Source organism: Cuculus canorus, chromosome Z (genome assembly GCF_017976375.1).
Source record: "Cuculus canorus isolate bCucCan1 chromosome Z, bCucCan1.pri, whole genome shotgun sequence".
Classification (NCBI taxonomy): Eukaryota; Metazoa; Chordata; class Aves; order Cuculiformes; family Cuculidae; genus Cuculus; species Cuculus canorus.
Window position 1 is genome coordinate 15041710 of NC_071441.1, and position 14676 is coordinate 15056385.

Consider the following 14676-nt stretch of genomic DNA (forward strand, 5'->3'; position numbering starts at 1 on the left):
CATGTTTACATCGGATATGTGCTAACACAAACTGGTATTTTAGTCAACAAGGTTATGCTACAGAAATAGAATAAATGACAGTCTGAGTGACTGGGCAGCAGCTAAGGTCTACTGCACAACTGTGCCAAACTTAAATTGGATTAGCGTGAATTAAAATCTTGCGAATTAAATCTCTTGTTCTGACAAGAGGTGAAGCAGCATGTGTCTGTGAGGCTATTACACCACCAGTGTTTCTCAGCACAGCTACACACCAAAAGTGAATCCAGTCTAATGCTTTCAGATCATATACATCAATCCCGGAATGGTGTTGCTTGAAGTTTTATGTGAAAGGGAATTTATAACCTCATTGATATAGGATTCCTTTTTGCTTGTTTTATGAAGATGAAAGTTAAGCTGACGCAATTAGTGCAAAGGTTAACTACCAGAATAAACTAAGAAATGTTGGTTCTTGCTGTCTCCTGATCAAGAACAGATTTGTTTTTCCTGAAAAGAGCAATGCTTTCATTAGAGACAAATTACAAGACCACACAGAGCTATATGGTGTGCATCATGGAAGAACTCATTGCAAGGGACATAGTAGTGCCTTCTGAGCTTAAGATCTATTAAAAGCAGGTAATGAAACTCAACTACGTTACACCTTACTTTCATAAGGTGAAATCCCTTTGTACTGACATTTCCCCTAGATGTGAAAAAAGAAAAAAACCCCTAAAACTAAATACAGTTTTGTGCACCTGATCAACAAAACAAAAGATTCCAATGGGAATCTGTGTCTAAGATGATCATAACTTAAACACAGTGTATGAGAGAAATTCCCAAGAAAGGAAGTAGCCTAGGAAACAAAGCTCTAAATAAAGATACACTTTTGGCAATTTCTTTAATTTTGTTTTATTCAGGCCTTTTCCCCAATACTTGTACAGGACTATTTCATCTAATCTAAGTCTTATCAGGACACTGTATGAACTACCGGCACTGCCTAATTGATTGTTCTTTTACTGCTCTGCTATTTCCTTCTTACACTTGCAATGACACCCATACCTTACACCTCACCAGTGCCTCAGCTACAACATGTAACTTTCTAGTCCTAGAACACTGTGCTCCTGTGCTTCTCATTAGATTATTTGCTCTGTCAACAGAGAGAACAGATTATCACTCATATCAGACACAGGACTGGGGCTTCTCAAGCAATTGTTTCTTTAGCTTGTAGCCTGAGGAGCACAGTGAATCCTCGTTAAAAAAAGCCTGGATTACAAAAAATGTTTGTCTTCCATACTGTGTAACAAGGTCATGCCCTAGGAGGTTTACTGAAATTCACTTCTTTCATAGCTGCAGCCACCAAATGTCTTCTCTACCACTGTATCGCATAAGAAGAGAGAAAAAGCCACATAGAAAAATCCCAGAAAGATTGCTCCAGGTCGTCCTGCCAATTTTATCTGTGTCTTTTTTGAAGACTTCAAGTTAGTCACAGCAGAAATAGCATGTTATTGATGTTCAGTGAAGGCCAAACATGTTGTTGCTCCTTGACCAGATGGTGGTAGTTAAGCTTATGATGGCTGAAATGTCACCTCAGGAGCAGGGTAAAGAAATAGAGAAGTATATTAGTTTCTTTGTCCTACTTATGTTGCCTGGTTGTGTCACAAAGATAAATGCATTCACTAGAATCTGAATTAACCTACTTTGTTAATTGGACCAAAATCTCCTACAAAACCAAAACACTTCAAGTTATGGTGTTTTTCTGGTGACAGGTGTCCATCATCATGACAACACAGGTGAGAGAAAGATGAGTGCCAGTCACCTGGGAGTTTGGTATGAACAAGGAACATGTTTCAACTGTTTCCCAAAGGCAACATTATGCAAACAAAAGCAGCTCCTGAGAACATCTTTTAACAGCACATTTTCAGGCAAAGGCTGCTGCTTTTCTGATTCCTCTTTTCCTTGTGGAATCTACAGTGAAGTTCCATACCTACTGATATTCGTCAGAAACACCCAACCATGCTGGGCTTCTGCATATGCTAAACTTTTGGAAGGAATCACAGAAATCACCCCCCTGCACAATTAGGTGCATATAAAGTTAAAACTTCAGAAAACCACTGAAAATCAAAGGCTGAACTTGAAAATATCAGACTTTAGACACTCCCTAATATAGCTCACTTGATAGCATACGTTTTTTTTTTTTCCACTCAGGCATACTCAGCTTTTTCTGTTCCAAGCAAATGAAACAGTTAACTGCAGAGATGGTGTGGTCTATAAAAAATACTTGATTTCCACTGTAGTTCAAGACAGATGTAATGGTAACACAGGAACACAAGGAATGACTGAGCCATGGACTGTCAAACGAAGTTTCTTTCTAAGCAGAAAGTCAGTAGCTCAAGAATCAAGGGGGAAAAAATACATGGTTTTGCTCCAAAGAAGTCATGGCAGTAATTCTCCTGAGGCAGGATTTCACCCATGACAAAAAAGAGGGATCCACACAAATGTGAAATATTAATGACGAAATAAATTCCCCATTTATTTGGCCTTTTTAATAGCAGAACAGGGGAAAAGTGAAAGGAAGAGCCTTTTCAGATCAACACCAGGAAAATATTTCACACAGATAAGAAGCCTGTATTGAACCCATTGCCACAAGTTAAAAGTGCAACCCATAATAATGGAAAGATTGAGTAATGGATATTGGTAGTATAGCATGCTGCTACAGGAGGCTGGTGAAGGGTGATTACTACCCCAAAAAATCACTGTGCTATGGCTGTGAGAGTGATAAAAATAACAAGACTTCCCCTTTGGGCTGAGAAGTTAGTGAGAGCCTTTCTTGTGCATTCTTCTAATATATCTAATCCTAGATTCTGTCAGAATCAGAGACAGAAGCAGGACGGGTCCAACCCACTGTGGCTGTTCGTGGGTAGTGTAATAGCTCTTACTCATGTTTTTGCCTTTCTTTTAGGCAAGGACAGTGTCCAAAGAGGAAAAGAAGGCAGTAAAAATGAGGAACATTTCCTTAACTCTTACAGCAAAAGGCACATTGATTTCTGAAAACAGTCCACTCAGTCCACTCATAAAAGACATCACTTGACGGCAGTCAGATCCATCATGGTTCTTACTAAAAATACAGCAGATTCTCTTGTATAGGTGAGTGTTTGAAGATGCCGACACTTGACAATACAGCACCTCCTTTATCTTCACATTTTTGTCTTGATATCTTAGCATGCTCCCATGTCAAATATTTAAAAGAAAGCCATCTTTTCCCAATCAACATATTTACTCCTCCAGAAATGCTAATGGAGACTTAGCACCAGAATAGGAAAGAAACACAAAGAGGGTAGCAGCGCTGTACTTTCATCTGCTGCAGCAAGCAGCTGTCAGCACTAGTATAAAAATTACTCAACAGACAGGCATTCAAATTTATGCTCAGTAAACATTTCTTGAATCTATTACATACAGAAGGAACCTAGATTTTCTCTGGCCATTTCTCTGAGTAATTATTTCTCGGTCTTTCTTTCCTATTGTACATACATAAACCAACCTAGTCACCTCATTGTGGAAGACTATCAGGTTGGTTAGGCATGGTTTCCCCTTCCTAAGTTCATGCTGACTACTTGCAGTCACCTTCTTGTCCTCCACGCTGTTTGGAAATTATTTCCACATTTAGCTGCTCTACCAACTTCCCAGTGATCAAGGCAATGCAGCCTGTAGCCTTGGATCCTCCTTCTCCTTCTTGGAGACAGGAGAGACACTTGCTTCCTTCCAGTCTTCAGGGTCTCTCTCCAGTCATGCATCTGTCCAGTACTCCCTTTAAAGATGAATGTAGGCAGCCTGTAATGACACAGGCAGGTTTCCTAGCACTTGTTGGGGCACTGCATCAGGCCCATGAATGTCTGTAGTTCCAGTTTCTTTATAGTTTCCCTAATCTAATTGTCCTCCACTGAGAGTAAATCTGGTTTGCCCTGGACCTTCCCTTGGCTGAGATCACTGAGGGCAAGTCTTAGCAGTAACCACAGAGATAAAGAAGATACCGAGTACCTCAGCCACCTCTGTGTCTTTGGTCTCAAGGCCCCCTGCCCTACTTAGCAACAGGGACATGTTTTCCCCAGTTTTCCTATTTTTTCCAATGTCCCTGCAGAAACCTTTCTTGTTGCTGTTCACACCTCTTGCCAGATTCAACTCCAGGTGAGATTTGGCTTTCCTAAGCCTACCTCTCCATGGTTAGACAGCACCACTATATACTTCCTGGTCCATCTGTCTCTTCTTCCACCTCCTGTATACCTCCTGTTTCTGTCTGAGTTTCTTTGGGATCTCTAGGCTCCTACACACAGGCCTCCTGCTCTCTTTGCTCTTTCTGCCCGTTGGGATGGACCATTCTTGAGCTTGTAGGAATTGACCCTTGAATATCCACCAGCTCTTCTAGAGTCCTCTCCATGGCTATATCCCATGAGATTCTTCCGAGCAGATCTCTGAACAGGACAAATTCTTCTCTTCAGAAGTCGAGGGTTGTGGTAATGCTGTTTGCCTCATTCTGTCCTATCAGGTTCCTAATCTCCTCCATCTCATGGTTCTTGCATGCAAGCTTGTCCCTTATCTTCACACCCCCGATCACTTCATTCTTATGTGTAAGTATCAGATCCAATAGAGCAGCTCTGCTCCTCGACTCCTTGATCACTTCTGTTGGGAAGCCGGTGTTTGCTCTTGCATTGGAAATGCCTTGAACATCAAGTCTATTCCTGCAAATACACATCAGGGAAGGACTTCTTTTTGGAGAGAATAACTTGTTACTTCATAGATGCAGGCTCACATCAGTGCCCCTGCTGCCCTACTATTTTCAACTGACCAAAAATATGACTTAATTAAAGGTGAAATTTCTTTAGTAGTTGTCCTCTAACTTTCATGCTTTCATCAGCAGAAAACAGCTGCCAGTTACTTAGAGATAGCCTTATCAGACATAGAAACCAGAAGTTCAACAGGATGTTGACAAACCTAGTGGCTGTCTATGATGGGATGGCCACATCAGCAGACATAGGAAAAGAAAGGATGTGATCTATCTAGATTACTATAGAGCCTTTGACAATCCCCCACAACATCCTTTTTTTCCAAATTGAAGAGATTTGGATTTGATGGGTGGACCGTTTGGTGGATAAGGAATTGGTTGGGCGGCCGCATTCAGAGAGTAGTGGTCAATGGCTCGATGTCCGGATGGAGATCCATGACAGGTGGTGTCCCTCAGGGATCTGTACTGGAACAAGTGCTGTTTAGTATTTTCATTGATGATACAGACAGTGAGATTGAGTGCACCTTCAGCAAGGTTGCAGAAGACACCTTGCTTGAGTGGTGCAGTTGTCACACCAGAAAGATGGCATCTCATCCAGAGGAACATGGATGAGCTGGAGAAGTGGGTCTATGTGAAACTCATAGGTTCAACAAGGCCAAGTGCAAGGTCCTACACGTGGGTCAAGGCAAGCTACACTTTCAATACTGGGTGGGGAACAACATGGTTGACACTAGCCCTCTGCAGAAGGACTTGCAGGTGCTGGTTGATGAGAAGCTCTGCATTAGCCACCAATGTGCACTTGCAGTGCAGAAGGCAAACTGTATCCTGGGCTGCATCAAAAGAAGTGTCGCCAGCAAATCAAGGGAGGTGATTCTCCTACTCTACTCTACTCTTGTGATATCCCCCCTGGAGTATTGTATCCAGTTCTGGAATCCTCAACGTAAGAAGGGTATGGAACTGTTGGAATGGGTCCAGAGGAGGGCCACGAAGATGGTTAGGCTGGAGCACCTCTGCTATGAAGATAGGCAGAGAATCTTAGGGTTATTCAGCCTAGAGAAAAGAAGGCTCCGGGGAGACCTTATAGCAACCGTCTAGTACCTGAAGGGCCCTACAAGAAAGCAGTAGAGAGACTTTTTACAAGGCTGTGTAGTGACAGGATGAGTGGGAATGGCTATAAATTGGGAGGAGGAAGATTCAGAATAGACATTAAGAAGAAATTCTTCACAATGAGAGTGGTGAGGCACTGGAAAAGTTGTCCAAGGTATGTTGTGGATGCCCCATCCCTGGAAGTGCTCTAGGCTAGGTTGGATGGAGCCTTGCGCAGCCTTATCTAGTGGGAGGTGTCTCTGCCCATGGCATGGGGGTGGAATTAGTTAATCTTTAAGGTCCTTTCTAACCCACACCATTCTATCATTATATGATTCTATGCTGTAGGTTACTGTATCATCATAGGCAGTTCAAGCGGGAAAGTAATTCCTTATTAAACTGAATTGAATAGGTATGGAAAAGCTGTGTGAGTGCCCGAAGGAAGTACGGGCTGGATACTTCTGCCATCTCATTCTTTAACTGCTAAGAAACACTCTTTCAGGCACTGCCAATTCCTCTGTACAGCAGTGAAAGAAAACTGCAAGATCTGTGCTACAAATGAAAATGTCTAAACAGAAGGATATGGCAAACCCAAGGCTATCTAATAATTTACTGCATTAGATGTGTAATACCTTCTTGCAGGACCCACAAGGACCCTGCACACAACAATGCCTTTCAATGGGTCACAGTCTGGTGGTGATGTTTAGTGTATGCTCCAAGAACTTAGCACTAAGCCTGCTTGGCCCCTGGCTGTGATGCTGATCAAAGTTTCCAAACTAAAAGAGTTAATTCCCAAAGCTACTTGATGGGAAACTGGGAGAAGAGGTCAAAGCAGGAGAAACGGTGGACTGAAAGAAAGCATGGAGTGGAGGGGCAGGGGAGATAAAGACACCTGGTTAAACGACTTAATGAACTCTGACAAAAAACAAAACCAAGCCCTCTGACCAAACTTGGGCAGAAACACACATTTAAAATTCAGGGCTACTGTGGCTCCAAAAAGAACTAGTTTATATGGACTTAATTTATTTTCTTAATTAGTTTATTTATACAGATCTAAACATAAATATTCAAAAAAGCCAACCTCCTAGAACGGATTAGTTTTCATTAAGGGGCAAAACCAAAAACACTGTCACAAACCAAGCACTTTATTTCAGTGACTTCCTGCAGCCAGGAAAGAAAAAGGAAACAGCAGTTCTACTTCTTGAGGTCAATTGGACAGGAAGGAACTTCTTTCAGCCTGATCAGGCTCTTCCAAGATCTGAATGTCAGATAGCTTTATTAGGCCAGCTAATTAAGACACAGGCAGAATGAAGCTTTCCTCAAGCAGTGGGATGCCATCACAAGATTCAACAGACTGTACCAAGTCACCTGGGGTGAGACTCCAGGGCTGTTGATGACCCACAACCATGTGCAGGCTGCTGGGCCTGGGCAGGGATGACCTTGGGGATTTTATTGTCTTACATTCTGTAGAGAATGTAAGGACAAGAAGCATAGGCAGAAGCATATGCCTTTCCCTTTCTTGTCTGAGATTTCAGATTCCCACACTGTTCAATTTTCAAAATCCCTGTAGGTTACAGTGGCCAACTTCGTTGTGCTGCTCCTTGACCAACCACCAGCTGCAATTCAGTTGTGGAAGGAATATTTCAGCTTGTTTTGACTGGAAGTAAGGAAATTAATTATTTTTTATTTCTTTGGGTTGATAAAGTAAAATGGCTTTGAATTTCTAAAAAATGAGGTTGAGTTTTGCATATTGTACAGTACAAATTAAAACAAAGGAGACTGCTTCATTGAATTTACTATTTTGGTTAAGAACCAAATATAGGCTTGATTTGCATTATGGTTACTGTTGCAGTCCTGCTAGTGATAAAGAAGACCACAAACAGAAAAACCCTCTTCCTCCAGATCTGAGGACAAGCAATAGAGAGAAGAAAGTAACCAGGAACAGCCCAAGACTAACACAAGCTGCAATGTTAATAAATGAGAGATCCTAAATTTGATTTCTAGCCACACACTGACCTCTGAGACTCGTGCACTTTCCTGCTGATTAGGTTTTTTGATACTTCTGCATTTTGATCCCCACTAAAAATTACACTCCTTGGAAATAGACACTGTATTCATGAAAAAAAAAAAAAGGAAGCAGGTTTTAAAAACTGACATTTAAAGAAAATCCATCTCTTAGTACCCACTTATGTAGAAAGGTTGAATAGCATTGCAACTGCAAAGGAGAAGTGGTCAATGCCTCAAGCCTGTCGGTTTTTAGGAGGCATTTGGACAATGCCTTTAATAACACACTTCAACTTTTGGTCAGCCCTGAAGTGCCTGGGCAGTTGGACTAGATGATCATTGCGAGTCCCTTTCAACTGAAAAAGTCCGTTTTATTCTGCTCTGCTCCATTCTATTCTATGATAGTGGAAAGCAATTAAAAAGAAGCAAAATATTGAAGCTAACGGCTGAGCAAAGAGGCTTTTAAACTAATATTTAAAACTTTCAATTAAGTGCATCTAAAGCAAAAAGTATCTTTTCTAGCATCTAATTATGCCACTTGTGTCTCAGTTTGAATGTCCTCATGATTATTGTCTTCATACTTCTAGCAGTTATGCTGTAATTCTTTTTTTCTGTTTGGTTTTGTTGTTTTGGTCTGGTTGGGTTTTTTGTTTGTTCCGATTTGGGCGTGTGTGATTTTTTTTCTCCAGCATGTATATCACAGAATAAATCAACTCCACAGCTTTATTTCTTTTTCAGTGAAAAACACAATAATCTGCATTGTGTCAGAATACGCGGGGTATGGAACTGGAGCATCAAAGGATTTCCAACCACTTAGGAAAGCCTAATCTATTAAATCAGTGCCGTGCTACAACTGCCTTCTGATGCTTTGGGAGGAAAGGAGGTCAATTGGTAGATCAGTCAGCATCCTGAGGTCTGTAGAAGTTCATAGGAGTCTGAGAAGGGAAATTAAATCACACGACATTTAGCAAAAACATAAACAGAGGAAAGGAAAGGATGTAAATCTGGTATCCAGGGTGTAGCAGGATGATTCTGTAATGGGGCTTATACATGCATGTAAGTATTGCTGTTTCCAGTTGTAGCAACATGTATTTTTCATGTCTTTCAGTAAAAATTCAGAGATTACTTTTTCTAGTAATTTTCAAATGGATTATTTTTTCTCCATTTTTCCTCTGTCTTTGACACATTCATTTTTAAATCTTGGGATACTTCAAACAAGAGTTTCGGGATCCAGTGAGACTGCTGAAGAATAAGCAAGAGCACAGAACTTATTTGCCCTGGAACAGCATATGTGCCAAGTCCAAACCAAACTTAAGCCCTCACTACAGACAGTTGCTTTCCAATGCTGTTGTATGAATCCACAAACAAGAGAGAGGAAAGACAAAAGCCCAGAATAGCATACCTAATACAAGTTTCTTTTCAGGTTAGCTGTAATTCATTCCTATGTCAGGATTTCAGTGGCTGAGGGACAGCTTTGCTGAAGGATTTGTCCATGACCACTGTGAATCCTGATCCGCAGATGCAGAGGTTTAATATAAAGTTACAAGTCAGAGACACAAAGATACAAATGCAGAGTGTCATAGGAATATCTCTATTCTTTCATATATCATACCATTTATTCTTTGTAATGGAAGCCTATCACAGTGAGCTTTACGGAAGAAAACCATAAATTTCAGACAAAATCTCAATGAGCATGACTTATTCTATCTTTCCTCTGGAGCATTAAAAACAGTCCACTTCCCACTCACTGTACGCTTACAGGTGGATCCTATCACTGCTGGTACTCCCAAAATATTTCCTCTTGTGATGTTGAAATCTAGGCTCTGCTTATGCCACATCACTATTTGCATGAACATAGGAACAGTCACGTAGATGTGAATTATAAGAAAATATTGTTCATTAAAAATAATAACAGGCTACTGCATAGCTCAAAGGTTCAACAGTAAGATGTAAAACCTAGCAGCTTAATCTCAGTTCAGTTTGGAGGAAGTAGAACTTGAGTTTTATTTTATTCAGAGAAGAACTGCTACTATTTGTCATTTTCTTGCTGGCTCACACAAAATATTCACAAAAAGCCTTGAAATTCTATTGAATAGATATCCTCAGTGCAAACCTGACAGTAACTGAGGAGCACTGGACATCTATAAAGATTTATGACCGAATAGCGTGAAGTGCAAGATATACCTTTAGCCTACAACAGTGGTTTCTCCCATTCAGATTTGGGAAATACTTTCATGGGTACCTGATCATTTACAAGCAAAAGATGAAAATTGAGCTGTGTATCTCCTACAACAAACATCTCGTTGCCAATCTGTAATAAACTATGCAATCATTAATACTTATAAGTAAGTACTAAATGAAATAACTTATAAGTAGGACCAGGATTTCATTTAGTATTAATTCTATCTGTCTCTCAGCCTGCAATTCCCCAGGGACAGGCTCCTTGACCTGCCTTTTTGAGGTCTGTTGCTTGGGAAAGCAGATTTTCTTGGGCTCTCCTCCCCTCCCTCTCCTGCAATGATGCAATGATGAAGCTCCTTGTTCAAATGGAGAGACCATGTGGCTGGAGACAGCCTTCAGAGACTCCACAGACTAACACAGCTCCTTACAGCCCTCTGAAGGCATGTCTGCAAGACCTGTCATCAGGCTGAAATTAATTTCTGTGTTAAAGAGCAAGTGACGTTTCGGCAGAGATCTCAGAAACTACTTTCTTGATCATGAAAGCAGGTCTTTTATAAACTTCCCACTCATTCTTTACTTACTGAGATTCATTTTTGTTTAGAAGTCCCCCAGCATTTGCCCAGAGGAAAGTAAAACTCCCTTGCTAGTTAAAATCTTAAAGGTAAAATATAGTACAATCCTTTGCAAAGCGCTGTCGATGAGTTAGTGTCTTTGACATGCTCAGTCCAGCATAAACCTTCACAGTGAACTCTGGGTGTAAATGCTACCAGAAGACAGCTGGTAAATGTGTGTAAGATAAGAGTATTTTCTGGCAAAACTAGATGGGAAAATAGGCCCAACCAGTGAACATGCAAAAAGATAATACATGAAATACATGAAAATGTTTACACCTGTAGTGAGTGTAGCCTTAACAGAAGATTATGATCTGTAGCTCTGTGCATTACTAAGGCTAAAAAAAAGTGCACTGAAGTTTCATGTTTACCTTTCCAGTATTTTTCAGGACAGAATGCTGTAGTCAAGTAGTAACATCATATATCATACCGTCAGACCTTATACTTGCTGAAGAGCATGCACCCTGCGCTATAGTTTACCCCGGACAGATGAATAAAGACCAGCCTTACCCAAACAAGGGTGCCATCTGATGGGTCTCAGTGCTTATTACCCAAGTACACGGTAGGATTGAGGTAGGGGCTGACAGCTGAAAAGGTTGACAGGAGGTTAGAGGCATGATGTGTTGGAGGTGCTCTTCTGTCAAGTCCTGAGGGGACATTTGCTCTCTTTTTCATCAGCAAAGTGTGAAGCTGTGTCATATGAAGTATCTTTTTTTTTTTTTTTAAAAAAAAATACAATTTTGCAAATTCTATATGGTAGGTATATTTCAGAGTTTAAAATCATATTCTTTTCATGAAGTTATCACTGTCTGACATTTGTTCATCCTGTGTCTGGACAGTAACAATTCTGGGATAAGTTAAAAAAAAATTGCTGTGCAAATTCATTTAGTTTAAAAATAACTAGAGATCATTTTTTGTTCAGCAACTCTAAAGGCTAAATAGCCCCAGAGAGACCACTTGATGGGTCTCAGGCAGGTGAGGTGGCTGGAGGTGAAAGACACACCATAATGCAGTGTAGATGATACCTGTTTTATTTTGTAGGATTAGTGTCTGTGATTCACTTTACTTACCTTACCTTACTCTGGTTGATCCCACAGAGGTACATAAAAGGAGGCTGCAGAAGCAAGCGAGTAGATGGGAAACCAGCAACGCCGACATCTCCAGGGAGAATGCCATGAACTCCTTGAAAGCGGTGAGAAAGCCAGCCAGATTGTGTGTTACCAGACAAGTAATGGGATGGTTCCCCAAGGCCAGACGACTCTTATCAGGCAGATGCTATGCCATTAAAACAGTCTCAAGGAAGGAAGCAGCATTTTGTGATCAGAGGAACAGTGACACAGGCAGAACAGACAACAAGGCTACTTGCTGAACTCAGCAGGAATGTCACAGGCAAGGATGAGATTGTTGTGATCACCAGAGCTCTGAGAGGTCGTGAGCTGCCCACTCACACAGCAGGGCCCACCAAAAGTTTGTCGCCTTTATTAATCCCCACGCACAACCCAGGAAAACATGTTCACCTGGAAAAGTTGCTTTGAATCCGTTTCAGCCCCAGGACTGCAGCAGCGATGTCTCTCAGGTGCTAACTTTCAATAAGACCTTGCACAGTTGGAAAGGCATAGTGTGCCAGCCCCAGATATAGTCAGAATGACAGAACAACTGCATAACATACCCCCAAAAAATCCCACCAATTCAGCTTAAAACTCAAGCCGCTTTTTTTAACCTACAGCTGGTGGCTGGGTCTCAAGTGGGCTGAACCTGGTATTTATGTACTGAGAATGAGGCTTTGAAGTGAGTCTGCATGACAAAGGAGAAAGAGACAGTAATATCCTTTTCCATTTGTTTACCCCTAAGCAGAATTAATCCATTTGCCAGATATAGGACAAATATTTTCTCTTCTTTAAAGCTGTCAGCTGATGGAAATCATCACTGTAATGTACTTAGATTCTGGTATGGACCCTGCTACACGTTGTCCCTGTATCTTTCAGATTCCAAAGAAGTAGTAAAAAAATTTGATTAATGATGCAGGCTAAATTATTTTACTATAACACTCAAGATGACCAGAATTTACATCTTGATAGTTACACAAAACAGTGGGATATAAGAATGGCATGAAGAAATGGCACAAAAAGTTACATCCAATGGTGCACCAATGGCAGTTGCTCAAATAACGATTTCCAAAGGAGAAGTAAGATGCTCTTGTTTTGATAAGATTGCCCCTTACGTAGTTTAAATGAATCGTGAAGTTTTAAATACTTATTTAATTACTGCATACCTATTTTAATTACCGCTTGTAAGTGTTTAAATGCACTGACACGGAACACTGAACATCCTTCACGCTTCTGAAGAATGCCAGGCATGCTCAGCTTCACTGCTTTGTTCCTTGAACTTAAGAACTGCTCAAAGAAACTTAAAGAACTGACATGTCCCTAGGGGTTGCACCAGCAGACAACCGCACTAGTAGCAACAAGGTGTCCTGGTCTCAGAAAATAAGAAGCCAAGTGAACGGTCACACAATGCCTTGTAATTCCTTTTTCTCTCTCTCATTTCAAAGACAAGTCTTGACATTTTTGTCAAGACAAAAAAGATGGGAAGTAGTGCTACACAATGAAGCAGTTACTGCTTCAAGTCTGTAAGGCAACTAAGTGCATACAAAATTGATTTCAGTGCAAGGCTATGGACAGGACAGCAACTATGCTGGAAGCCCAAAGGGAGAATGCACAAAATATATGCTACTACAGTAAACCAGGAATAGCCTGTGAGAATAGCCCAGGTGGCAGACGATGCAATACATAGCTTAAAATTGTCAATCCCATCAAAAGTGGCAAATGTAATGAAGCATCATTTGTATATGGCATACAGCAATGGATCGTGCATGAACTTAAGACACTGAGTACCAAGCACAAGCTCAAGAAGCAGTTGCCCAGGCTGGAAATTGTGAAAATGATCCTCGTCTCAGGCATAACTTCCAATACATCTTCTGGTCACTTTGAAAATACAAGAAATTGATCTCCCATTCGTTGTGATTCAGCCTTTGACAGCAATTTGCCAAAAAGGGGAAGAAAACATGAGCTGTCATCATCAAATTGGAGAAGAAATTTGGTTTTACTGTATCTCCTGTCGCCATGAAAATAATGGAGAAGTAAAATACCATATGATTGAAATACAGCCTCTATAATAGAAGCAGGGGAATAAAAATATTTAACATCATACCAGCATCAGATCCAGGCAAAGGCTTCAATATGTTCTTCAGTACACCCATCTCTCTGTGTGAATGCGGAGCCAGAAGTACGGTAAATATTGCCACATTCACAACTCTCACAAGTAAAGCAGACAGAGACTCCTGTCAGGAAAGCAGGTGTGACCTCCACACGTGGAGATACCAGCGCCAGCCTTCTCTCATTCAAGGAGAAGATGAGCTCTTGATTGTTAAGGGGAAATAAAAGAGCGGTGCTGCAATCTCCTGTTAACTTTTGTTCTATATCACGTTCAAATAATTGTTGGATAAAATCTGATTTTATCACTTTCCTCAAAGGGAACAAGCAGCCTGCAGCTTCCCAGCTTTTTTTTTTCATTTTAATTTTCAAAGTTAGCAAGTATAACCACGGTCCTTGATGTTTAAGCACTTAAAATGTATGACTGCTCAATCTCAAAGTCTCTTCCTCACTGAATGGGATATCTAGTTACAATAAAACAGAACTAGATAAATGCTGACTAGTAACTTGTTTCACATCTGTTTATTTTCTGTATCATCTACCTTCTACCACTTGTTCAGCACAGCAAGATTAGGGATGAGTGATTCCTAAAAGGATGCACAATTCTATGGCAAAGGAGTCAGTGGTGTATACAATCATAGAATCTCTTTGTTGGAAAAGACCTTTGAGATCATTGAGTCCTGTCCACTACTTAAACCATATCCCTGAGCACTTAATCTACCTATCTTTTAAATACCTCCAGTGACGGTGACTCAACCACCTCCCTGGGCAGCCTCTGCCAGTGCCTGATAACCTTTTCAGTGAAGATTTTTTTTCCTGATGTCTAATC

General features: G+C 40.8%; 1 long non-coding RNA gene across 2 annotated transcripts in view; it reads left to right on the top strand.

The window, feature by feature from the left end:
* LOC128850398 (uncharacterized) overlaps positions 1–13139 on the top strand; it is a 106922-nt gene extending 93783 nt beyond the window's left edge. For both annotated transcript variants that reach the window (XR_008447808.1, XR_008447807.1), the window contains one exon: positions 11733–13139. This is a non-coding gene — a long non-coding RNA (uncharacterized LOC128850398). The remainder of the gene's footprint in view (positions 1–11732) is intronic.
* Positions 13140–14676: the final 1537 nt, after the last annotated feature.